A 27,838-nucleotide genomic window follows, 5' to 3' on the forward strand; every position below is an offset into this window, starting at 1 on the left:
ACCCAAAACTCTGCTGCCCAAATCATTACTTGCAGAAAGTCCTCTTTACACAACATCCCTGTGCTCACTGACCCACACCGGCTCCTGGACCAGCAATGCCTCAATTTGAAAATTCTCATCCTTGTTTTCCAATCTCTCCATGGCCACACCCCTCCTGATCTGCTTGAGCCATACAACCCTCTGCGATGTCTAAATTCCTCTAACTCTGGCTTCTCCTCCATTCCCCACATCCTGAACACCAACTCAGACTTCATGTATCTAAGCCCGAAACCTCTCCCCGCTCCACCGCTCTCATTTAAGAAGCTTCTTAAAAACTGCCTCTTTGACCAGGCTTTTTATCGCTTGTCCTATTGCCTCCTTATGTGCCTCGGTGCAAAATGCCTTGGGGTGTTTTGCTATGTCAAAGGGGTTTAATAAGTGCAAGTTGCTGTTACAAATCTACAGGGCATTGAGAGTCATCCTATAGGAACATAAGACTTAGGAGCAGGAGTAGGCCTTTTAGCTCTTCAAGCCTGCTCAGCCATTTAAAAAGATCATAACTGATCTGGTTGTGGTCTCAACTTCACTTTGCTGCCTGCTCCCCATAGCTTTTGACTCTCTTGCCTATCAAAAATCTGTCTAACTCGGTATTGAATAAATTCAATGACCCAGCCTCCACTGGTTTCTGGGGGAGAGAACTCTATGTACTAACAACCCTCAGAGATAAAAAAATTCTGCTCATCCCCGTCTTAAATGGTTTATTCTTCATATGTGTCCCCTGGTTCTGGTCTCTCCCACAGTGTAAACATCTTCCCGGTGTCTACCCTACCAAGTCCCCTCAGGATCTTATAGGTTTCAATAAGATCATCTTTCTTCTAAACTCCAGTAGGCCCAACCTTTTCAACCTTGGTTCATAAGATGCCTCCCTCATCCCAGGAATGAGTCAAATGGACCTTTTTTTGAACAGTTCCTGATACAATTATGGGGAGGGTTTTCTCCCTGTGGAGTGGGTTGGTCAGGAGCAGGCATGGACGGGCGCAGTGCTGATTGCCACCTGCGATCGGCTGCACACCACCATTTTACATGGGCGCGCCGATTAAGGCTCATCCAGTGTGACACACACCCGGAAGCGCTCAGCGCTACCTGCGCGAGTGGGAGGGAGGAGAGAGAGTCAGGGCCTGTGCTCTTTCGGGAATGTGTGTGAAAGAGCACAGAAATCTCATTGAGGCAGCTCCAGGAGATTAAGTTCATTGCAGAAACTGGTTAAAAAAAAATATTCAGACATGTCTCCTCATGTGAGAGTGTCACATGAGCTGGGACATGTTTATGAATTTTAATAAAATTTTAAAATTAATTAATAAACCCTTAATGAAACCTCATCCCGCCTGTGGATGAGGTTTCATGAGAAATGCAAAGGCCTCTGGGCTCTTCGCCTGCCCACCCCCCACACCCCCACCCCCGCAGACCTTAAGGTTGGACGGGCAGCTTTCTCAATAGGGTTAACTGTATAATTAATGGCCTTAACAGGCCTTTGACAGTTCGGCAAGTGTGCATTTGACTCTGGTGCGCGCCCACCAAATGGAAGGTCAGAATGACATGCGGTGACATCGGGACACACGCCCAACATCACCGCGCATCATTTTACGTGTCGGTGAGCAGGGCCCGCCCCCACATGCCGAACAGAAGATTCTGGCCTATACCTTCTTTCAAATGAGGCCAAAACTGTACACAGTATTCCAGATGTGGTCTCACCAAGGTCCTGTACAGCCGCAGTAAAACTTCCCTCCTTTTACATTCCATTTCCCTTGCAATAAACACCAACATTCCATTTGCCTTCCTGATCACTTGTTGTACCTGCAAGCCAACTTTTTGTGATTTATGTACCAGGACACCCAGGTCCCTCTATACTTCCGAGTTCTGCAATTTCTCTCCATTTAAACAGTATACGGCTTTTCTCTTCTTCCTGCCAAAATGGACCAGTTCAGATTTTCCCTCATGTTTTTGCCCAGTCACTTAACCTGTCCATATCCCTTTGCAGACTCTCCATCTCCTCTTGACACCTTACTTTTTACCAGCTTGTGACAGGAGTCCTTACCAGCTGCAATTTCAAATTGCATTCAGCCAGATTGAGATGGGAAAGGATCGAGTGCGTGAGGCCACAATACTCCATGTTAATAGGTAGAAATCAGGTTGTGGTTGTGGGTCAGAGGGGAAAAAAAGAGAGTTAAAATCCTGGCCTGAATGCTTGATGGACATTTTCAATGGATTGATTTAATTACACAGTTAGCAGAAATAAGTTCAAATATAAATTGGTCGCAATTTGCAATCACTCTGTCCTTTCACTATTCATTGCAGGAATTATTCATCATTCAATGTAAAACAGCAGCACAAATAGTGGCTCAACTGAATGAATTTAAGCGACATCTGGGTACTGGGAGATTGATATGTGTGGAGGAATGGGTTTCTGGTTGGTTTAGAACATAATCCCAGGCAACCCAGCTTGCATCCGGCACAAAATGATGAAGCACCAGGCAATGTGTGTCTTGTGGCACTAAATCTGATTCATAGAAGGATGGCTGGTATGTCAGTTACAGTTGCCAACTCAGTTTGGATGGATGCCTGGAGGTTTTGTCACATGACCTCCTGCCTCCAGCTGCTCCGCGCCCAGGCTCCTGCCATTGGTCACCCAACATGTTCATCCTTGTGGTGCCCCTCCTTTCTGCAACCAACTGGAACGTGAAAAGACTCATTGTTACTCAAATGGATGATTCGTGAGTGTCAGTCAAACAGTTTTCTTTTTCTCATGTGCAAAATTAATAAACAGAGGCCTTCGAAGAAAATGACTCAATTGTTTTGATGTACCTTCAACATTTTTCTTGCACTTTGCTTGCAGCAGTGCCCAGGAGATTATTTTACAATTCCTGGAAACTCCAGGCCAATCTCAGGAGCTTGTCAGCCTTATGGAAATGAAGAAGATCAAATTTTGGCAACAAGAGCGTTTTGCTCTGATGCTGAGGGTTAAATTCCATTGCTGGAGTGGCATAATAGGAGATTTACTTTTGGCACATCTCTTGAGTACCATGCCCCATTAGGTGACTCCTGAGGCCCTACATCAACACCCACTAGAGTATCATCTCCTCCAAGTGGGGCTGTGGACAGATATCTCTGAATCAGACCCTCTACCTGCCCTCTATTGTGGTGCCCTTTGCCACATGCCACCAATTCCAAACTTACACTACATTCCTCTGATGTGGCTAGTATCTGTATTGGCGGAATGTGGACTGGTCAGATATAATGGTACTTCCTCAGACACCTCCTCCTCCTGATGCCTGAGGGATGAGTCTGCCCAGAGGAGTGGGCAAGAGTTGATGGAATCTGTGTGATAAACAAAAGGAAATCATTAGAATGAGAATTGGACATTAGAGAGCATGTGTGAATCCAGGCCAGTGCCTTCAACCACCTTAGCAGAAACCTTATCATGCAGCCCACCCTTTGCACTACCCCTCAAGTCAACTTCCCAGTCTGCTTAGTGCACAAATAGCATCACTTCCAGCATTGACACCAGTTTCAAAAGTGGCTCTAACACAGCCTTGGCACCTGCGATGGGCAATTCACCATCTTGGATACTGAGCTCAGAGGGCACCCTCACAATTTCCGCTGTCATCTTCTCAGCTGAGCGAATCACCCTTAACATCGCTGACCACCCTCAGTCCAAGCCAATTCTCTGGCGTTTCTTGTGCTATTACAAAATGCAGACTGATGTAAAGTCATTCCATCCTGCCTTCAGGGATGAAGCTTATCAACGTGGTGGTGGATCACAGAAGGCGTTCACATGTTACCGCATGACTGCTTGGAATTACATGAGTATGTTGGCCATACACTTGTCCATGTTATAGGAGAGGGAGATGCCAAGTGTGCCCAGCTGGTGTGTCACTCAGCAGTCATCCATCACAGGGACATCTGTGCACCTTGTCCAAAGAACTCACCTTGACAGAGCGCAGCAGGTCATGGACCCGCTTGTGGCACTGAATCCCTGATCGATGGTATTCCTCCGAAGCCTTCACTGTGGCTACAATCGCCAGCTAAGTTGGCTTTGTTAGACTTGGAGCATTCCTCCTTCCCCTGGGATAATGAATGCCCTCCCTGTGTTGCACCTCCTGGACTAGAACCTCGAGGTCCTGGTCGCAGGACTGGGGCACCCTCCCTCCCTCACCTGGTGCCCTCCTTGTGGCACGGTGGCATGGCAGTGCAGAAAATACCTGGGCAAGTAAGGTTTCTCGCTTCAATCTGTGTAACACATAACCTGTGCCCATTCATATGCAGGAACTTCCTTGTCCAGTTAAGCGCAGACTGATATCGCTGAGATGTGGGGGGAAGTGTGGGGAGGGAAGGCATCGTGAATGCTGGGTGGCCTGGCCCTTGTTCTTGTCACACCAACATGGCATGTTATGTTCCTGAGCACACATGCCCCTGTTGGACTGCTCACTATGAGCCACTCATCTGCAATGATAGCATTCCAATGTGAGGCTAATAGACAAGGCACATTTGGGTGTCCACACAGATGGGTGGTGAAAGGGTAAGTGGAAGGGCAAAGGGCCTGCATATGGAATCTAAATATCTGCCCCTGGGCATTATGATAATCTCATCGTAGAGTATTGGTACTTGCTGAAGCTGCTAAGATGCAGCCATCTCAATGTCTGAGTGTTGCAAAGTGTGGTCCTTAATTAGACAAGACCAATAAGCAGCATTAATCTCTATATTTCCCTACAGAATGCCCATGATGGGCCATCTCGTCCAGTGTAACTAATCAGTTGGCCAACAATTACAGTTTTTACCCACCTGACTGCTGAATGATGTCTCCTCCCATGAAGCAGCAACACTTCAACAGTTTACTCCCTCACACCAAGAACTGTGTCCAGAGAGGCTCAGAGGCTTTTCATATTAGGCCCTGAGAAAGTGATCCACTGCCGGGGTTGGCGAGCCTGACTCCTTACCACTCCAACCCCCAAAACCCATCCCCCACCCCACCCCTGGAGCCAAAATTGCATGCATCAGGACACTTTGTACTGAGGTAGATCTGGCAAGATGGGAAATTTCCCAGCTTCACCTTGGTAGTGAAATTCCAATCAGTGTCTCCAACAGTGCGGCACTCCTTCAGTACCGCATTAGAGTATTAGGCAAGTGCGTGCTCAAATGTTTGAGGGGGTGGGGGATGGGAGCTTGATGTCCCAACATTCTGATTCAGAACTGAATCATGGTGACAGAATGAAAATTAAGGAGAATTTTCAAAATCACTACCATGCAAACCAAATTTGTAAACATTTGACAAGCCTCTTTTTCATTAGCTGCTGGGCCCTGGATGGTTGGGGACTCCCTTAGTAATCAAAACTGGTAGCTAATTGAGAACTTGTCAAAAGCCCTAAGCAAATTTACTCTTATGACCTAAGGTTACCAACACTCCAGGATTCCCTTGGAGTCTTTAGGAATTGATTAATCTCGAAGACACCTGCTACAAACAAAGCACAGGAGATGTGGGGCATAAAAAACTGAGACATATTTTTCATTATCTTTGAACACTTTTGTTGCATGGTTATAAAACTACAGGACAAGAGGGAAATAAAGGCTATTTGACGGAGAGTCCAAAATCATCTAACCAGTTAATAAGATGTTTGTCTGTTTCTTAACTGGCTTCGGGGCAGTGGGTCATGGTGAAGATGGACCAATGCTGGGTTTCTGGGGGTGGGCAATTTTGTGGCAAGTGCTTAAGTGATGAAACCTCTAGGAATCCATCCAACCAGAGAGTTGGCAACCCTGGACTTGATCCACATGGAAACCCACTGTACACACAGGTTACAACAAAGGGCATTTCAACTTATAATAAAAATATAAATAATCAATATCAATTATAATAACTACTAATTAATATTAAAAAAATGAACCCTGACCTAAATCATGAAGCCCTTGGTGGGTTTTCAGGTGCGTAATCAATGGAGCTAACTAAAAAGAATTCCCATTGCCACCTAAGTTTGCAGTCAGACTCCAAGGCCCAGCCAAACATTTATAAAATTATAACCCATCAAAAAGGCAATGGGAATAATGCAGTAACAAACTATTCTGTATGATACTAAGAATGCGATTTATTAAAAATGTAGATACAAATTTTATTTCATTTCTTATGAACAAGGTTCGGGCAACTGATCAAGGGCTAGAAACTAATAATGTGTCAAATCTTTTATAAACTTCGGGTAAGTTTCATAAAATAAAAAATGTTTGCTCTTGTGGTTTATAATATTGCCAGAAGCTCCTGATTTAATGTCTGCCTTATAACTTACTTGTAATATCCTCAATCCTGAGAGTATTGTAGGTAACTATAGTGATAACGAGTGAAAAGGTAGACTCACAGACTCATAGACGCTTGCAGCACAGAAGGAGGCCATTCAGCCCATCATGACCACATTGGTCAACAAAGACCTGACTACACTAATCTCATTTTCCAGCGCTTGGCCCATAGCCCCGGAGGCTATGGTGATGCAAGTGAATATTTAAATATTTCTTAAATGTTTACAAGAGCTTCTGACTAAACCACCCTTTCAGGCAGTGAATTCCAGGCTCCTACCACCCTCTGGGTGAAGAAATGTCCCCTCAACTCCCCTCTCAGCCTTCTATCTTACCTTAAATCTATGCCCCCTGGTTATTGACTCCTCTACTAATGGAAAAATGCCTTCCTATCCACTCTATTGAAGCCCCTCATAATCTTACACACCTCTATCAGGTGCCTTCTCAACCTTCACTGCTCCAAGGAAAACAACTCCAGCCTATCCAATCTTTCCTCATAGCTCAAACCTCCAGCCCAGGCAGCATCCTGATAACTCTCCTCTGCACCCTCTCCAGTGCAATCACATCTTTCCTATAATGTGGTGACAAAAACTGCACGCAGTACTACAGTTGTGGCCTAACCAGCATTTTATACAGTTCCAGCATAACCACCCTGCTCTGGTATTCTATGCCTTGGCTAATAAAGGCAAGTATCCCATATGCCTTCTTAACCATCTTATCTACCTGCCCTGCTACCTTCAGGATCTGTGGATATGCACACCAAGGTCCCTCGGATCTTCAGTACTTTCCAGGGTCCTACCATTCATAGTGTAATCCCTTGCCTTATTTAGCCCTCCCCAAGTGCATTATCTCACACTTTTCCAGGTTGAATTCCATTTATCACTGGTCTGCCTACCTGACCATACAATTGCTATCCTCCTGCAGTTTACAGTTATCCTTCTTCCTATTTACCACCCTACCAATTTTTGTGTCATTTCCCAACTTCTTGATCATACCCCCTACATTTAAGTCCAAATCATTTATATGCACCACGAACAGCAAGAGCCCCAGCACCGAGCCCTGCAGAGCCCCATTGGAAACAGACTTCCAGTCACAGAAACATCCCTCCACCATCACCCTCTGCTTCCTGCCTCTCAGCCAATTTTGGATCCAACGTGCCACTTTGCCTTGGATCTCATGAGCTCCTACTTCCTTGACCGGCCTGCCTTGAGGGACCTTATCAAAAATCTCACTAAAGTCCATGTAGACCACATCAAATGCATTACCCTCATCAACACTCCTGGTTACTTGCCCAAAAAATTCAATAAAATTTGTCAAACATGACCTTTCCTTAACAGATCCATGCTGACTATCCCTGATTAATCCTTGCCTCTCCAAGTGCAAATATATTCTGTCCCTCAGAATTCTTTCTAGTAACTTTCCCACCACTGAGGTTCGACTGACTGGCCTGTAATTTCCTGGTCTATCCCTTCCTCCCTTTTTTAATAATGGGACAATGTTAGCAGTCCTCCAGTCCTCTGGCACCTCACCTGTGGCCAGAGAGGATTTGAAAATTACTGCCAGGGCCCCTGATATCTTTTCCCTTGCCTCCCTCAACATCCTGGGATATATCTCACCCAGGCCTGCGGATTTATCCACTTTTAACACCACTAAGCCTGCTACTACCTCTTCTCTCTATGTTAATTTCCTCGAAAATTTCACAGATCTCCACCCTGATGTCTATATCTGAGTCGTCCTTTTCTTAGTAAAATTAGCCTTTCCCCAGTTTAGAACTTTTATTCCCAGCCCAACCTTATCCTTTTCCATAACTATCCTAAATCTAACTGAGTTATGGTCACTATCTCCAAAATGCTCCCCTATTGATATGCCTTCCACCTGCCCGGGCTCATTTCCAAATATTAGGTCCAGAACTGCTCGCTCCCTTGTTGGGCTTTCTGTGTACTGGCTAAAAAGGTTCTCCTGGATGCAACTTAAGAATTTTGCTCCCTCCCTTACTTACACACTAAAACCATCCCAGGTAATATTTGAGTTGTTAATATCCCCTACTATTACTGCCTTTTATTCTTACACTTCTCTGAAATTTGATTTCATATTTGATCCTCTATCTCTCCCTGACTGTTTGGGGGTCTATAGTACACACCCAACAGTGTGTTTGCCCCTTTTGCATTTTTTATTTCTACCCATATGGCCTCATTTGATGACGCTTCCAAGATACCATCCCTCCTCACTGCTATAATTCCTTGATCAATATTGCCCCCAGCTCCTCTTTTATCCCCCTCTTTTATTTTGTCTGAATACCCTGCAACCAGGAATGCTAAGCTGTCAATCCTGCCTTTCTTGTAGCCAAGTCTTGGCCATAGCTACGATATCATACTCCCACATGCCTATCTGTGCCCTCAGCTTGTCTGCCTTATTCCTCAAGCTCCTTGCATTGAAATATATTCCATTTAGCCTTGCTAAATTCACTTCTTTCTTATCTAGCCTATGTTTCTTCTGCCTTCCAGGCTCACTTACTAGCGTTTTAACTTCTAATTCCATCTCAGCTTCTATCTGCTCTGAACTACTCTTCAGGATCCCATCCCCCTGCAAATTTTGTTTAAATCACCCCCAACAGCATTAGCAAATCTTCTCGGGAGAATGTTGGTCCTGTTCCTGTTCAGATGTAACCAGTTCAAGTTGTACAGGTCCCACCTCCCCCAAAAACGGTCCCAATGTCCCAAGAATCTAAAGCCCTCCCTCTTGCACCATCTCTCCAGCCACGCATTCATCTGCTCTGTACTCACTACTGCTTGGTACCGGGAGTATTCTGGAGATTACTATCTGTGAAGTCCTGCATTTTAATTTCCTACCTACCTCCCTAAAGTCTGCTTGCAGGTCTTCATTTCTCTTCCTTCCAGTGTAATTAGTCCCAACATGGACCATGACCTCTGGATGTTCACCCTCCCCCTTCAGAATGTCCTGCAGCCGTTCAGTGACATCCTTGACCCTGGCGCCCGGGAGGCAACATACCATCCTGGAGTCACGCCTACGGCTGTAGAAGCACCCGTCTACTCCCTTTACTAATGAATCCCCTACCACGATTGCCCTTCCACACTTCTCCCCCTCCCCCTGAGCAGCTGGACCACCCACAGTGCCATGGCTTTGGCTCTGATTGGCCACCACAGAGTAACCGTCACTCTCACCGTTTTCCAAGGCCAAGAAACAGTTTGCGAGCACGTTGCACTCGGGGGATTCCCTCAATACCTGCCAGGTCCCCTTCTTCTGTCTGGTGGTCACCCATTCCCTCTCTCTGCTTGTTCTTCCTTAAGCTGCGGGGTGACCACATCCCAAAGTGCGCTACCCACAAACGTCTCAGCCTCATGAATGCACCGTCATGCCCCCCAGCTGCCGCTCAAGCTCCAAAGCCCAGAGCTCGAGTTGCTCCAGTCGGAGGCACCTCCTGCACTCATGGTCACCCAGATCGCCAGGAGCATCTAGGATCTCTCACATAGCGCAGGACATGCAAATCACTGGTCTGAGCTCCCCAGACATATCTTAACTAAATAGGATATGGACCCTTGCTTTTATTTTACTCTTACTCCTGCTTGAGTATAGACTAGATGCTAGATCCTCTAGATAGATTAGATCCTCTAGGTGCTGCTGACTGCCTGTCCCAGGGTCCTCCTCTTGCACTCTCCTCTCCGCCACTCTGCATTACTTCAACATTATTACAATTAAACACCTCTTCCTGGAGACTTTTCCTTGCCTGGTTTATGGTCTGCAACTACAAAACTGAAAAAAGAAATCTTTTTACCAAGAGCTTCCACCTCACTGAAGAGGCTTCAGATCAATCCACATCCATCAGCCTGCTCTGAAAACTCTGCTCACACTTTGACAGCTGTGACAAATTCTACCATAGCAACCGAGACGATCCATAACATTCTAAAACAACCTACAACATTCAAAAAAAAATCAATTAGTTCTAGCTCCCAATGTTAATGGAAAAAATTCCAGGATTTATTTTCAGTTCCACATCTTTGCAATCAACTAATAAGTTTTTCCTTGGGCTATAGCAAGTTTTGTTGAAATTCTTCTATTAGTTTTGGACATATATTGCTTACAGACAAACAGGCTAACAAATGGGAATGAAAACATTACCTCCACCCACTTTCAGTGGCAGAGGTAAATATTTAAGTAAGGCTAGGATTCCACATCTGGCCTTCATTGACGTGGTTTACTGCATTGCTTGTGGCTGATACTTATCAAGCAGCATTGTAGACCCATCGGACTCCATCGGCCCCCAAGCATCACAATGATCTTTGCGCCTCTTCATAAAGGCCAGGTTCCCGTATGTTTTATTAGCTGCGCTCTCAACCTGCTCTGCCACCTTCAATGGTTTATGCACGTGTACCCTTAGGTCCCTCTGCTCCAACACTCCCCTTTAGAATTGAACTTTTATTTTATGTTGTCTCTCTGTGTTCTTCTGACCAAAATGAATCACTTCATACTTTTTTGCATTAAACCTCATCTGCCCTTGTCCACCCATCCACCAGCCTGTCTATGTCCTATTGAAGTAGAAAACTATCCTCCTCACTGTTCTCAATACTTCAAAGTTTTGCAACATCTGTAAATTTTTAAATTGTGCCCTGTACACCAAGGACTTGGTCATTAATATATATCAAGAAGAGCAGTGGTCCCACATCAACTCCTGGGGTATACCTCTATAAGCTATAAGTCTTCCACTAGTCTGAAAACCAACTGTTCACCAGTAGCCTGTTTCCTGTCACCCAATTTTGTATCCATGTTACTACAGTTCAATTTATTTAATGAGATCTAAATTTGCTCACAAGCCTGTTTTTCAATACTTTATCAAATGCCTTTTGGAAGTCCATGTACACAACATCAATTGCATTCCCTCATCATCCCTCCCTTTCACCTCATCAAAAGACTCAAGCAAGTTATTAAGCACAATTTGTCCTGAAGAAATCTGTGCTGACTTTTCTTAATTGATCCACATTCGCTCATGCGGCTATTAATTTTGCCCCAAGTTTTCAATTCTGAAAGCTTCCCGTCAGCGAGATTAAAGTGACTGACCTGTACTTGCTGGGCTTCTCCTTACACCCTTTTTTCAAACAAGGGTATAACATTTGCAATTCTCCAGTCCTCTGGCACCACCCTGTATCTAAGGAAAGCTGAAAGATTATGTCCAGTACCTCCACAATTTCGACACTTACTTCCTCAGTATCCTTTAATGCGTTTTATCAGGTCCTGGTATCTTTAAGTTTTAAGTGCAGTCAGCCTATCTAAAGCCTCCTCTTTATCAATTTTAGCCTATCCAGTATCTCAACTGCCTCCTCATTCACTGTGACCTGCACAGCATCTTCTTCCTTGGTAAAGACTGATATAAAGTATTCATTTATTACCTCAGCCACGCCTCCTGCCTCCTTCTGTAAATTTCCTTTTGGTTCCTAATCAGCTCTACTCCTCCTTTTTCTACCCTTTTACTACTTATATGCCTATTCAAGACTTTGGGATTCCCTTTCATGTTGGCTGCCAGTCTCTTCTCACTTAACAGGGAGACAGAAAGCACCCATCACCAATGAAGCAAGGCCGTTGGTATCACAAAATTCTTCCATTGTTATGTTAAATCATGTCTGTTCCATCCCCTTTTCCTGGCATTTTGTGCGCCATGCGAGGTGGAACTTAATTCCTCAGGATTGCAACTGAAGGTCGACATATGGTTAGCCATCTGTTCTCACAATCTCAGTAATAAGCTGTTTTCTCATAGCCTCTTGCTCGGATAGAAATACTCAGGGCTGTCTTTTGATTCACTACGGTGTGGCTAAAAATATCACGGCAAGCAGGAGTATTGACTGCATCATCCATTTTGACTTCTCGAGTAACCATGCAGTCCTGTGAGTGAGTCTACCGTCTTTGTCCTGTAATTGTCCAGGAAACCCAGGTGCGCCTCATAAAACTGCATGCTCATCCTTGGAATTAGGTCTGTTTTTATTTGGTTCTCTTGCCTGAGTAGCCCCAGTTGTTCCCAGGCCGCCATTTTGGTTTTCATGTTTCTCAAACAAGCATCAATGTTGCACGCCCATGTCTGGGCCCTCCAGCACTTTCAACAAGGCCGGGCAGTCACCCGGTTTGGCCAAGGACTCGCGTCTTCCTCGCTGAATTTACGTCTCATTGTCCAACTGTTTTACTTTCCTGGGTAACCATCGATACAAGCCACATCTCAGGGACAGAGAAGTTTCTAGAAGCAGAAAGGCCATGGTCATCTAGTTTTCCTTCTACTATCTTGGGAGTTGCCTGAAATAATAGGTAGAATTTTATGCTCTCCCGATGGCAGGCTTATGGTTGGGTGACAGGGGTGGGGTGGGGGGGGGGGTGCGGCGGTGGTGGGGTAGCAGTAAAATTTTTCGAATGGCCTTCCCACCGGGCTCCCACCTATGCTGGGATGGGTGAAGCCTAGGTTGGCCCACCTTAGCCCCAATTATTGACCACTTAAGGGTTGTTTCCACCCAGCCTCAATTTTCAGGCCAGTGGGAGGAGTTCAGGGGCCGGTGGGGGGGGGGGGAAGGCCTGATAAAGTAACCCCACCCCCTCTCTGCCTACCCCCCTGGGTAGAGATCCCCAAAACTTATCTGGGCCTGGAATTCCGGGATTTAGGCTCTGAGACTGCTTGTCCGCTTACAGCCCCAGTCCCATTGACTGCAGCTTTTGGTGCTGCAGGGGCTAGAGAGCTGCTGGCCAATCTGATTGGCTGATAGCTCACTGAGTGAGGGGTGTAAGTCCCACCTCCAGCCAATTAACGCTTATCTGTGGGGCAGGCGGGATCGGTGGGGATGTGATCCCTGCCAACTCCACGAGAAGGCAAACCCTACCATCTTAAAAATCCTGGCCAATGATAATGGAGTTCTTGACGGAACCCAGCAATTGGTTGCGAACCCAGGCAATCTCAGGATACTACAATGACTCACTTCTGAGGTGTATGGCTGGAATTTACAGGGTCACATGTTTCTCACAGTCCCATGGCCAAAAGGTCGACTTGGGAGGTGGTTTGGGGGGGCTGGCGTGGAACCTGCCCACGATACTGCCCGCTGTCCTTTCAGCAAATAATGTGGGGCACTTAAGGTGAGACATCTGCCCGTAACCCAGGGAGACATCCTGCCTCAGAGAGTTGTAGGACGATCGAGTTGACTGCCGGCTCTGAAGTCCCAGACTGGAGGGGTGACCACTGCTGGGACTACATGAAACCCCTGGAGAAGAGGGACGAATGGAAGCCGGACCACAGGCAAGTCCGGGGTATCAACGGGCCTGGCTGGGAGGAGCCAGCAAGAGAGGGGGTAGGGTTGGGTGGGTGGGGGAGTTGGATTAGAGGGGCCGGAGGAGGATTAAAGGGGAGGTATAAACTTGAAGGTTTGCTTCAATGGGCACAGGGACTCCTAAAGCAGGTTCCCCCTCTCCCCGCCCCTTTACGATACCAGCCTGTGCAGTTAAAACTGCCATTGGCTTGTCGTAGGCATCCCGCTACTGTGGGTAAAATGGTAACATGGGCAAGATGGGGCTCTTAAATGGTCACTATTTGGCCATTTATGGCCTCAATAGGCCCAAGGGTGGGAGCCCGACACCTCCCCCTCCCTTATAAAATTTCATACAGGTTGGGAGTGGGTAGGTCGGTGGCAAGCAATCAGTGCGCTGCATTTTATAAGCCCTCCCCGTCTTCAAATCCATTGGTGGGGGAGTGTAAAATCCAGCCTATGGTCAGTATTGTAGTATAGGGAAACAAGCAACCAATTTGTGTGCAGTAAGCTCCCACAATCAGCAATGAGGTAACTGACTGCTTAAGGCTTTTTATTGAAGGATGATGGGGAGTTGTTGACCCTCTCTGTCAGTTTACCATCCAAGAATGGTGGCAGAAAATTACCCCTCAATGACTTTTTAAACATTTGCCTAACATAGAATTTCATAACATAGAATCTTACAGCACAGAAACAGGCCATTCAGGTCTTTGCCAGTGTTAATGCTCCATGTGAGCCTGCTCTCACTTTCCTTTATCTCACCCTGTTCTGATAGATGCTGATGTTTTTGACATTATTGTACAGATTCTACCTTTCCACAGTTCTGTTTTTTTTGTTTGTTTTATTTAATCATGAGATGTGGGTGTCAATGGCGATACCAAAATTTATTACCCATCCTGAATTCCCTTGAGTTGCCTGCATTCATTTAAAGAGGGGAAACATATTAAATTACTTGAAATCTCATATAAAAAAGAATTATTGGAATTATACAGATTAGTCGGATCTGCAAAAGGACAGAGCAATCCCGCAGGGTTATACTACTTGACATTTCTGAATCAGCGTTTACACCTGAAGTGGTAACCTACCTCCTCTCCCTGCCAATATGAGCTGAGCCGCTGTTCATTCCTAACACTTTCTGCTTTTATGTCCGCACATCGAATTGACATTATAATGATGCATTTCTTTCCACGAACCCTCCATGTGCCAAATTCCTGATTATTTGCTGGTAGAAGGAAGGATGTAGCCCAAGACACTGAATAAACTTGCTCTTCACTAAACAGAGCACACAAGGCGTCAGTTCAAAGTCTCATATGGCACCTCCAACAGTGCAGCGCTCCCTCAGTACTGCAGTCCCATCTGGTTGGTGATGGTGGGCGGGTTCTGCAGGTGGGATGGCCAGTCAGAGCTACTGAGGCTATGGGTTGCCAGCAACCCCATAGTGGAGAGGTGGGAGCTTCTGATGTGGGTGGGTGACCATGAGGGCGCCTCAAGATGGAGGAGCCCTCTGAAGATTTAGAAAGTTTTAAAAAGCAATTGTGGCCAAAGCTACCAGGCTATTGTTACGAAGGAAGAACCCCTTCACAGGATGGCCTGTGGCCATACTTTTAGCCCTCTGGCTAAAGCTCTGAGGGGGTGGGTGGGGGCATGGGAAATTAAAGGAGGCGTCAGTGGGGTAGGTCCTCGCAGCATCGCCAATCCTTAAGTGGACACTCAATTGTGCTGAATTAGCTACACTGCTGCTGGGGAGGTAGCCAGTTCTGGATGGACCCAGCCTCTGTCAAGATTACACAAGGCTGAAAGCACATGATGGTGCAGCCCCAATGGGAGATTCTTAATATTGCCTCCCCCAGACCTGCCTCCAAACCCACCTCTGGATCAGGAAGATTCTGCCTAGAATATCCAAGAGCAGGGTTTTTATCTGACTTGGCAGCCAGAGTGTTACCAACTGAGTCAAACTGGCACTGCACAGCAATTTTGTTTTTTGTTAATTATTCCCGAGGTCCCTATGAAGTGATTGAAGCATTATGGCAGGTCTGGTTGTCAGTGAATTGGATTATGTTAAATACACGGACTGGTTCAGTCACAGTTATTGTCGGCAAGAAATGATTAGTAGCAAAATTAACTGAGGCACAATTGATGACACATTGCCTAGTTACCACAATAAAAAATATTGTAAGGTCACTTAAATCAATATTTTGACTCATCGTAGGTTAGTGGTTTAATATTGATTCATCATCATAAAAACTGACACACACATATAGAAGCTAATTATCTCTGGTCTTTGTGTTATTTTCTTAACTACAGTTGCCTGAATTTGCAGAGCTTCAATGAGCCTCTGTTAAGGACACGAGCCTTATAAATTATTTATTTGCCTCCCTTGGCTCCTGCCAATGTATAGTTCACTGTCTGACAGCATCCTTTCAATACCTTGCTCATGGCCTCCCTTCAGATGAGAGTCGAGGTGATTGGCTTCCCAACCATGTTTGGCTTCATAGCCAATCCACTTCTCCTGCTCACCTGCCCTTTCCAAGGATCAAAAATCTAGAAGACTAACACCTTGGCATTAACTACTGGAGCTGTTCCCCTAATAACATGCACTCCTGACTCCAGTGATGGATAATCACTCTGAACCATAGAACCATAGAACACTACAGCACAGAAAACAGGCCATTCGGCCCTTCTAGTCTGTGCCAAAATATTATTCTGCTAGTCCCATTGACCTGCACCTAGTCCATAACCCTCCAGACCTCTCCCGTCCATGTATCTATCCAATTTATTCTTAAAACTTAAGAGTGAACCCACATTTACCACGTCAGATGGCAGCTCGTTCCACACTCTCTGAGTGAAGAAGTTCCCCCTAATGTTCCCCCTAAACCTCTCCCCTTTCACCCTAAAACCATGTCCTCTCGTGTTTATTTCTCCTAATCTAAGTGGAAAGAGCCTATTTGCATTTACTCTGTCTATACCCCTCATAATTTTGTAAACTTCTATCAAATCTCCCCTCATTCTTCTACACTCCAAGGAATAAAGTCCTAACCTGTTTAATCTTTCCCTGTAACTCAACTCCTGAAGACCCGGCAACATCCTAGTAAATCTTCTCTGCACTCTCTCAATCTTACTGATAACCTTCCTGTAGTTAGGTGACCAGAACTGCACACAATACTCCAAAGTTGGCCTCACCAATGTCTTATACAACCTCACCATAACATCCCAACTCCTATACTCAATACTTTGATTTATGAAGGCCAGTATACCAAAAGCTATCTTTATAACCTGTCTACCTGTGATGCCACTTTCAGGTAACTATGTATCTGAACTCCCAGATCCCTTTGTTCCTCCGCACTCCTCAGTGCCCTATCATTTACTGTGTATGTCCTACCTTGGTTTGACCTTCCAAAATGTAACACCCCACACTTTTCTGCATTAAATTCCATCTGCCATTTTCTGGCCCATTTTTCCAGTTGGTCCAGATCTCTCTGCAAGCTTTGAAAGCCTTCCTCACTGTCCACAACGCCTCCAATCTTAGTGTCATCAGCAAACTTGCTGATCCAATTCACCACATTATCATCCAAATCATTGATATAGACAACAAACAGCAATGGTCCCAGCACAGATCCCTGAGGCACACCACTAGTCACAGACCTCCAGTCTGAGAAGCAATCATCCACTACCACTCTCTGTCTTCTCCCACACAGCCAATTTCGAATCCAGTTTACAACCTCTCCATGGATACCAAGTGTCTGAACCTTCTGAACTAACCTCCCATGTGGGACCTTGTCAAAGGCCTTACTAAAGTCCATGTAGACAACATCCGCAGCCTTTCCTTCATCTATTTTCTTGGTAACCTCCTTGAAAACCTCTGCAAGGTTCATTAAACATGACCTACCACGCACAAAGCCATGCTGACTACCCTTAATCAGCCCTTGGCTGTCCAAATAATTATATATCCGATCTCTCAGAACACCTTCCAATAATTTACCTACTACTGACGTCAGGCTCACTGGCCTGTAATTAATTGGTTTACTTTTGGAGCCTTTTTTAAACAATGGAACAACATGAGCTACCCTCCAATCCTCTGGCTAAGGACATTTTAAATATTTCTGCCAGGGCCCCTGCAATTTCTACACTAGTCTCCCTCAAGTTCCAAGGGAATATCATGTCAGGCCCAGGGGATTTATCTACCTTTATTCGCTGTAAGGCAGCAAGCACCTCCTCCTCTTTAATCTCTATATGTTCCATGAAACTACTGCTTGTTTCCCTTTCTTCCTTATACACTATGCCAGTTTCCCGAGTAAAAAAACTGTTTAAGATCTCCCTCATCTCGTGAGGCTCCACACATAGACAACTACTCTGATCTTCAAGGGGACCAATTGTGTCCCTTACTATACTTATACTCATAATATACTTGTAGAAACCCTTTGGGTTTACCTTCACATTATCTGCCAAAGCAACCTCATGTCTTCTTTTTGCCTTCCTGATTTCCTTCTTTAGTATTTTCTTACATTTTCTATACTCTACAAGTACCTCTTTTGCTTCTTGTTGTCTATACCTGCTATACACCTCTCTCTTCTTTTTAACCAGATCGCCAATATCCCTTGAAAACCAAGGTTCCCTATGCCTGTTAACTTTGCCTTTAATCCTGACAGGAACATGCAAACTCTGCACTCTCAAAATTTTGCCTTTGAATGCCTTCCACTTACTGAATACTTCCTTGCCAGAAAACAACTTATGCCAATCCACTCTTCCTAGATCCTTTCTCATTTCCACAAAATTGGCCTTTCTCCAATTTAGAATCTCAACTCGAGGACCAGACCTATCCTTATCCATAATTAGCTTAAAACTAATGACATTGTGGTCACTGGACCCAAAATGTTCGCCTACACATACTTCTGTCACCTGACCTGTCTGGTTCCCTAATAGGAGATCAAGTATTGCATCCTCTCTCATTGGTACCTCTATATATTGATTTAGAAAACTTTCCTGAACACATTTGACAAACTCCAAGCCATCCAGCCCTTTTACAGTATGGGAATCCCAGTCAATATGTAGAAAGTTAAAATCTTCTACTATCACAACTTTCTGTTTCTTACATCGGTCTGCTATCTCTCTACAGATTTGCTCCTCCAATTCTCTCTGACTATTGGGCGGACTATAATACAACCCTGTTAGTGTGGTCACACCTTTCCCATTCCTCAGCTCCACCCATATGGCCTCTGTAGACGAGCCCTCCGCACTGTCCTGCTTACGCACAGCTGTGATATTTTCCCTGACTAGTAATGCCACTCCTCCCCCTTTCATCCCTCCCCCTCTATCACGTCTGAAACAATGGAACCCCGGAACATTGAGCTGCCAGTCCTGCCCCACCTGCAACCAAGTCTCACTAATAGCAATAATGTCATAATCCCACGTGCCAATTCATGCCCTAAGCTCATCTGCCTTTCCGACAATACTCCTTGCATTGAAATAGATGCACCTGAGAACATTTCTATCCCATACAAACCTTTGATTTCTGTCTATACATGCATTCCTCGCTTGACCTTTATCCTCCTCCACCTCACTATTTGCTCTAACACTCTGGTTCCTCTCCCCCTGCAAACCTAGTTTAAACCCCCCGGAGCAGCACTAGCAAACCTACCCGCAAGGATGTTAGTCCCCCTCCAGTTCAGGTGCAAACCATCCCGTCAGAACAGGTCCTACCTTCCCTGGAACAGAGTCCAATTGTCCAGAAACATGAAGCCCTCCCTCCAGCACCATCTCCTTAGCCACGTATTTAGTTGCATTATTCTCCTATTTCTAGCCTCACTAGCACGTGGCATGGGTAGCATTCCTGAGATCATAACCCTGGAGGTCCTGTCCTTCAACTTTGCACCTAACTCCCTAAACTCTCTTTGCAGGACCTCCTCCTCCTTCCTATCCACCTCATTGGTCCCTACATGGACCACGACATCTGACTGCTCACCCTCCCTCCTGAGAATACTGAGAACTTGATCCGAGATATCGCGGACCCTGGCACCAGGGAGGCAACAGACCATCCGGGATCCTCGATCTCTCGCACAGAACCTCTTATCTGTTCCCCTAACTATCGAATCCCCTATCACTACTGCTCTCCTCTTTTCCCTCCCTCCTTTCTGAGCTGAGGGTGCAGCCTCGGTGCCAGAGATGCGACCACTACAACTTGTCCCTGGTAGGTCGTCCCCACCAGCAGTATCCAAAACGGTTTACCTATTGTTGATGGGAACGGCCACAGGGGTGCCCTGCTCTTTCTGTCTATTCCCCTTCCCCTTCCTGACAGTCACCCAGCTGCCTGCCTCCTGTCTCTTAGGGGTGACTGTCTCCCTGAAACTCCTGTCTATTACTGCCTCTGCCTCCCGAATGATCTGAAGTTCATCCAGCTCCAGCTCCGGTTCCCTAACTCGGTTTGTCAGGAGCTGCAGCTGGATGCACCTTTTGCAGGTGTAGTCACCAGGGACAATTGTGCTGTCCCAGACTTCCCACATGCTGCATTCGGAGCACTCGACTGCCCCAACTGCTGCCTCCATTACCTACTCCTAATTTACTTAAAGGGCTTTACCCGGCCCTACCCCACTGGGAGCAAGCTCGTCCTCAGCTTCTGCTCGCCGAAGCCTCTCGAGCCAAAGCCTCAAAGCTCCACTCCTTCCCTGGGCCGCTCACACACTGGGCCACTCACAGGCTGGCCTCTCCAGCTTCCCCTACTTTTATTTTCAATCTGCTAGGCCTACATTGTTGGTTCAGTGATACATCCAACCCAGAGGGTTGAAAACAAGGCCCATGCAAAGTATGGCACCTCTAACAACACCGCATTTCCTCAGTCCTACAATGGGAGAGTCAGCATGGATTTTGCGCCAAGTCCCTAGTCAGGCACTTGAGCCCACAATCTGACTCAGAGGCAACAGTACCAACCATTGAGCCATGGCTGACACTATTACTGCAAAGGTTGGCTGCCCTGGTTAAGCTGGGCATGGGAGTACCTTCTCCAGCTACATCGCCCTTTGGTAAGACAGGCCTTGCTTATGGTATGTGGCCTCCAGAGGCCAGGTTCTGGTAAGCCAGGTCCTGAATTAATTCCTGTGCCTTATGCCAGGTTGATGGCTGGGAGGACAGTGGAATTTTTCCTCTAGCATTCCAACAATTTTCATTTGGACCTGTATTCTCTAGAGTTTCGAAGAACGAAACGTGATCTCATTGAAACTTACAAAATTCTTTCACGTCTTGGCAGGGTAGATGGGGATAGGATGTTTCCTCCGGCTGGTGAGCCTAGAACCAGGGGACAAAGTCTCACAGTAAGGGGCAGGCCATTTAAGACAGAGATGAGAAGGAATTTCTTCACTCGGAGGGTGGTGAATCTTTGGAATTCTCTATCCCATAGGGTTTTGGGAGCTGAATCACAGAGCATGTTCAAGACAGACATTGATAGATTTCTGGATACTAACGACATCAAGGGATATGGAGATGGAGTGGGAAAGTGGCATTGAGGTAGATGATCAGTTATGATCTAAATGAATGGCGGAGCAGGCTCGATGGGCCAAATGGCCTACTCCTGCTCCTTTGCTCCTAATTGCATTTAACCCCATCAGGGTGATTCTAGTGATGAAACTGACAGGAAAACACAACTTGTTCCCTTGACTGGATCCACTTGGTGTTAATGGCAAGTTACTATTTGGCTGGGAAGTGCCTCACCTTGAAAAATGATGGAGCAAGTGCAGCTCCTTACCTTCCCTTGGCATGCCTGATTCGACTCCTAGTTCATTCTGAAGCTAAGACTTGCATTAAAACAAAAAGATGCAGTCCCATAAGCCATTTCTCAGCCAATTAAATGCAAGTAATCTTGATCAATGAACTGCAAGATATTTTCAAGCCAATACGCTCTTGAATAACTCCTTCGATGGAGTCCAGGATGCTTTTCACCCATGAAGTCCAGGATATCTTTCGCAAATGACATCGCCAGATGGGAGAAAACCAAATTGCTGACTTCCATCTGGGAATGAACATTGCTTTTGTTAAGATGTAAATACTTTAGTAACTGCAAACCACAGCATATTTTAGATATAGATTATCCACTGTCCTATTAGCTGCAGCCTTGGTTATCTACCAGTGTTTTCACTGGAACAGAGGTTTTGGGTCAGGATAAGCAACTGGCAGAATTCGTCAAAAAATAGCCAAAAAGGTCAGGCTAAAGATTGAAATAGAATGCAAAATATTCAATTATTAGCTTTTAAAGGGGGAAGGTCTCCTCCAATGTCAGTCAGTTGTCAATCCCCTTGAAAAAAGGAAAAAAATCGATTAAATGTTGCATTTTTTGCATATAATCATACAATTCTCTTTTATTTTTATGCTCGTTATGTCTGAACCTGTGAGGCACGTTATTTGGATTCAGCAGGAACAAAGCAAGGGTGGTGGAATATTAAAAGCATAAAGAGCATTCCTACAAGAGCTACTAGCCGTGTACATAAATAAAGGATTTAATGAGTGTAATCAGTAAGTTAGTCAGAGTGTCAGGAAGTGTGTGTGAGGGAGAAGAGGAAAGTGACTGCATGAGTCACGGAGCGGAGGAGAGATTATAATATCAAGGAATGACAGAGCACTAGCTGGGATGAACACTGCCTATCACAGTGTTGTGTCATTCTACCAGATAGAAAAATAACATGTTTTTTTTCCCCTCTCTCTTCACGCAATGTACCTTTTCCTACCCTACATTATAATGAGCTGAGTGGGGGGGGGGTAGCAATTCCCCTCAACCTACACCTATAACAAATGACCTGGTATTTTATTTTATTTGCTTTTTGTGGGAGTTTGGCTTATTGTGAGGAAGGTAATATTGGCTTCCATGTTTGCTACATTGCAACAGTTTCTTTTTATTCATTCACAGAATATGGACATTACTGATAAGGCCAGCATTTATTGCCGATCTCCAATTGCCCTTGAGAAGATGGTGGTGAGCTGCCTTCTTGTATACAATTGAATGACTTGCTAGGCTATTTCAGAGGACAGTTAAGAGTCAACCACATTGCTTTGGGTCTGGAATCACATTTAGGACAAACCAGGTAAGGACAGCAGATTGCTTGTCTTCATGGAAGGGCATTAATGAACCAATTGAGCAGCATATTTGTGCACAGCAATCTCCCACAAACATCAATGTGATAATGAGCAGACAATCTGCTTTAGTGATGTTGTTTGAGGGATAAATCTTGGTCAGGACATTGGGGAGAACTCCTCGGCCTTTCTTCAACATGTTGCTGTGAAAACCTTATGTCCGCCTGAGGGAGCAGGTGGGACCCATCTCACTCAAAAGATAAAAGCAAAATACTGTGGATGCTGGAAATCTGATACAAAAACAGAAAATGCTGGAAAAGCTCAGTGGGTCTAACAGCATCTGTGGAGAGAAAAACAGAGTTACCGTTTCGAGTCTATATGACTCTTCTTCAGAGCCTTCAGTGTAGCAGTTCCTCAGTATTGGGAGTGTCAGTCTCAATGTTGTGCTCAAGCCCCTGGAGTGGAGATTGAATTCACAACCTTCTGCCCTAGGCAGCATTGTATCTAGCTGAACCTAAACCGAAGCCAACTGAAGCAATGTAGGGCTATTTCTATAATGAGTGTCCAATCCACAATGTCAGACCTACTCTAGATCATATTATTCAAATGGTCAATTTGTTTTCAAAAAATCTTTCGCTAAAGATACAAAATTGAGGAAATCTTTACAAACGCATCAGAAAGAACACATAAGATTATGTGTTGGCACTCGTGTCTCTGAGTCAGGTTTTTTTGTGGCTTCACTCCAGCACATCAAAAAGATTTTCATATCAGTGCACCACTACATTTTTGGCATTGCTGTCCTTTGGTGAGACATTAGAATGTGAGCTCCACCTGTGCAGTGACATGAACATAAAAGATCCCAAGGCATTTGTGAAGAAGGGTAAGGTAGTACTCCTGGTGCCCTGGCCAGTATTTATATCTCTACCAATACCAGTAAAACAGGTTATCAGGTCACTTAGCTCATTGTTGCTTGTTCTGTATGCAAATCATAGATCCATTGAATGATAAAGCACTGAAGGAAGTCATTTGGTCCATCAGGTCTTTGCCACCTCTTTAGTAGACTTACCCAATTAATCCCACTTCCACTAATCTTTCCCCATTGTCCTGTAATTTTTTTCCCCTTAAAATATTTATCCAATCTTCTTCTGAGTCCGCTTCCACCTCCAGCCTTTTAGGCAATGAATTCCCAGATCAAAATAACACAATGTGCAAAAAATCATTTACTCATCTCACCTCTGGCTCTTTTGCTGATCACTTTAATTCTTTGTCCTTTGGCTCCTGACACTCTGGTACTGGAAACAGTTTCTCTTTATTTCATCTACCAAATAAGCCTCCATGTGTTCTTACGTTATAGCACTGACCGGATTTCAAAAGGGCTTCATTGTCCATACTTGATGGCCTGAGGTTGAAAAAGGTGCTTTATCACTATTCTTGTATCATGCACCTACCAGGATGGTAGAGGGTAAAATAAATGGATCGTGGTCTATTTTCGTGCATCAATTCCTATTAAATGCAATTTAATTTTTTTCTTCCCTGGCCTGAGGCATTCTAGCCTTCATGTTGGCAAATAATAAGGAAGACAAATACTGAAATTATGTATTAAAATGAGAGAATATTTCAGCAGTAAGCAGCAAGCACATTAGGCTCAGCAACAAATAAACCCGTACAAGGAGTTTAAACAAGGGGTCTCAACCCTAACTTATAACTTATCTTTTCTCATGTACAGATACTTGTGGACCTGCTTCTTATTTCCAACACTTTCACTTTTTGCTTCTTCCTTTGTTTTTTTTATTTCAGAGGTGGTGAAGAGTTGGATTACTGGTCTGTTGGGATTAATAACTATCAGATATATGGGAGTGGATTGTGTAATAGGTCAGAAATGCAACTCTGCTGTTCAGTCCACATTACATCAGCTATTATCAATCTGACTGGGATAGTGTCAAGCCAAGAACCTCATTAGAACAAAAATACTGCAGCGCAGCTAAATTGTTTCATTAATCCCCAGTCAGACTAGCTCGATTCGCATTTACTCCGCTAAAACCAAAAGGTGATGAGATTTCCTCTGTTTAAGGGACAAGGGATTTGCAGTGGTGACAACACAACATGATCCAAGAGTATGTGGCACTGTTGTCTGATGTGTCTACTTGAGTATTGCTGAAAAAAGAGACATGCTGAAGCTTTTCATCTTGCACTCATCAGGACACACTGCAAGAATACCAATATTAGGGGAAAGCAACAATTTGTACTGTATGAAAAGAGACTGCTGATTGGTTGCCAAGTGGACTCTGATTGGTAGAGGCGTTGCCATGGAGAATGCACCGGTGATGGTGACTGATAGTTAACTGCCAAACATTGTTGAAATTTAAACCAGGAAATTTGACCCTGATTCATCAAGGCATTTCCCTGAGAAATGAGTCAGCAAATATCTGTTTGTCTGTCTATTTTGTTCAGCTGAAACAGGCACTATGTGTGTACATGTTCTTTTTGGCTGTAAAGAACAGGGCCCTGTGCATTAATGTATATAGTTTCCAGTACAGAGTCCACTTGGCAATCAATCAGCACTCTCTTCTCATGAAGTATAAATTGTTATTTTTCCCCTTTTATTGGTATTTTTGCAAAGTGTCCTGATGAGTGCATGATGAAAAGCTTTGAGAGCTTGGCCTAAATAGCCAAGTGGTTATGGTACTGGGTTTGTAACCCCAAGATCAAGAGTTCAAATCTCACAATGTGAAACAATGTAATTTCATCTGAAACAGATGGAAACGTGTTTGTACTCAAAAGAGTTACATCTTCCTTTATAAGCTTGGCTTAAATAGCCAAGTGGTTATGGTGAGGGGTTTGTAATCCCAAGATCAAGAGATCAAATCTCACAATGGCAAACTATGAAACAATGTAATTTCATCTGAAACAGATGGAAATGGGTTTGTACTCAAAAGAGTTACATAAAATTTAAAAGATTATCATGAAAAGCTTTGACATGTCTCCCCCTTCAGCAATGCTCAAGTGTTTGTTTGTCAGTGAACCTCCAGATGGGCTGCCTTCCTCAAGGAGTCACTTGATGTTGCTCCAAATCTGACATCCTGGTGTATTCTGCATTCTCTTCACCCTACCACTGGAGGCAGTGCCTGTCTAGGTCCAGAGCTCTGGAATTACCTCCCTAACACCCTCCGCCTCTTTACCTCTCTCCCTTCCTTCAAGAAATGTCTTAAAACCTAACTCCTTGGCTGACCTAAAGGCTCCTTCTTTGGCTAAGTGACAAACCTTGATGGTTAACGCCCCTGTGAAGCGCCTCGACATCTTACTTTGTTAAAGGCATTGTACCGATGTGCCTGCTATCCTGTCCCTTCTACCCTGATCATGCCTGTCAGTCAGTTAGCAAGTCGCCTTGTATTAGCAAAAGGATGTTGCACTGCAGCATATCACTCACCTTAAAGCAAAAAGCCCAGCAGCACATCACTGCCTCCAGTTTATAAGCGAGAAAATAATACCTAGTAGAGTTTCAGTTAAACAACTAAGCTTAGCAGTCACACATCACATACAGAGGATATAATGACTGCAATCAGCGTGTTAGTCAGTGAGTCTGTGAATGCACAGAGTGACAACATGAATCATCATCAAATGTAGGAGGCTAATCCTGTTGAAATGAACCCTCTGATTGGTGGAATGCTGTATAAACTACACTGATGATTAGCAGCCAAGTGAGAATTATAATTACTAACGAGGTCCTTGTGAAGCAGATGTAACAGAAGCTTTTTAAAATTATGACAGAATTTTATAAACAACAATTATTTATAAACAATATTTATGTAGAATTATAAAACTTACGGCATAGAAGGAGGTTTTTTGGCCCATTGTGCCTGTGCCTCTTTGAAAAAGCAATCATACTTTGGTCTCACACCACCACCTTTTGTCCAGAACCCTGTAAGTTCCTCATCCTCAAGCATCTGTCCAACTCCCTTTAGTAATGTCCACCTTTCAGGTAGAGCACTCCTGACCCCAACAATTCTAAGAGAAAAAAACAATTCCACTCATCTCCCCTCTCGATGTTTTGCCAATGACTTTAAATCTATGACCTCGGACTATTGATCCACTTGCCAGAGGGAACAGCTTTTGCTGTGCGCTCTATCAAAACCTCTCGTCCCCCACCTTGTAAATCTCCAGGGCCCCTCTTAATCTTTTCTGTTCCGAGAGAGAAAAGTCCGAACTTTTCTGAACTCCCCTCATAGCTGAAGCTCTTCATCCGTGGTAACATCCTGATAAACCTCCTCTTTCTAAAGCGTTTGCACCTTTTCTAAAGTGTGGGGTCCAGGATTGTCTGCAATATTTTACTCCAGCTGAGGCCTAACCAGCGCTTTGTAAAGCTCTGAAGAAGTATTTGCTACTATGTATAAACAGTTTTACGCTTTACTTATAAACCCAAGTAACCCATATGCTTTTTTAGCTGCCTTTTCATCTTGTCCTGTCAGCTTTAAGGGCCTGTGTACATGGACACCAAAGTTCCTGCTCATCTGAACTTTTTCAAAATGGTGACATTTACAGAATACTGTATATTATAGCGTTCCTTCATTCTGCTTGGCTTGAAGGGTCATCGTCTGCCGATGCATGCTTCATCCTGAGCAGTTTGCTTTGTAGTTTTGGTCAGTGGTGGTCTGTCATCTCCAACCACTCTCCACGGCAAGGCAAGGGGGCAGATCCCAAGTCTACCTAAACAGGGATCAGAGACCCACGCTGTTGGCATTATTCTGAACCACACGTTGGCCAGCGAGCCAACTACCATCCCATAGTATAAGTATGTGGTTTCTCTAATGTGGTAAAAAGTCCCGAGGTGCTCTGCACAAACAAAATTTGACACAAAGCCACATAAGGAGACATTAGGGCAGGTGACTAAAAGCTTGATCAAAGAGTTAGGTTTTAAAAAGTTCATATTAGAATGGGAGAGAAAGGTAGAGGTTTGGAAAGGCTCGGGCTGCGGGGGAGGGGGGGGTGGGGTGTGGGTAGGGGGGTGGGGGGGGGAATATGCAGAGCTCAGGGTCTAGCAGGCTAAAGGCACAACCACCAATGCTGGGGTAAAGGGAGTGTGGGATGTCCTCCAGTATAGGGTTGTGGGGAGATAGTGCAGCCAACTTTGGATTACTTTAACAAAGAGCGGGTACAGACACAGTGCCTTCTATGCATTACCTCTTTAT

The 27,838-nt window shown here is 44.8% G+C and overlaps 1 long non-coding RNA gene across 1 annotated transcript; it reads right to left on the reverse strand.

Annotated features, from left to right (window-relative positions):
• Positions 1-3,248: 3,248 nt before the first annotated feature.
• Positions 3,249-26,207, reverse strand: LOC121290342. Its single transcript, XR_005945775.1, has 3 exons — positions 26,080-26,207; positions 23,886-24,051; positions 3,249-3,354 (listed from the first exon to the last, which is right to left on the reverse strand). It is a non-coding gene; the product is annotated as an uncharacterized LOC121290342 (long non-coding RNA).
• Between the last annotated feature and the right edge of the window lie 1,631 nt (positions 26,208-27,838).

This window comes from Carcharodon carcharias, chromosome 2 (genome assembly GCF_017639515.1).
Source record: "Carcharodon carcharias isolate sCarCar2 chromosome 2, sCarCar2.pri, whole genome shotgun sequence".
Classification (NCBI taxonomy): domain Eukaryota; kingdom Metazoa; phylum Chordata; class Chondrichthyes; order Lamniformes; family Lamnidae; genus Carcharodon; species Carcharodon carcharias.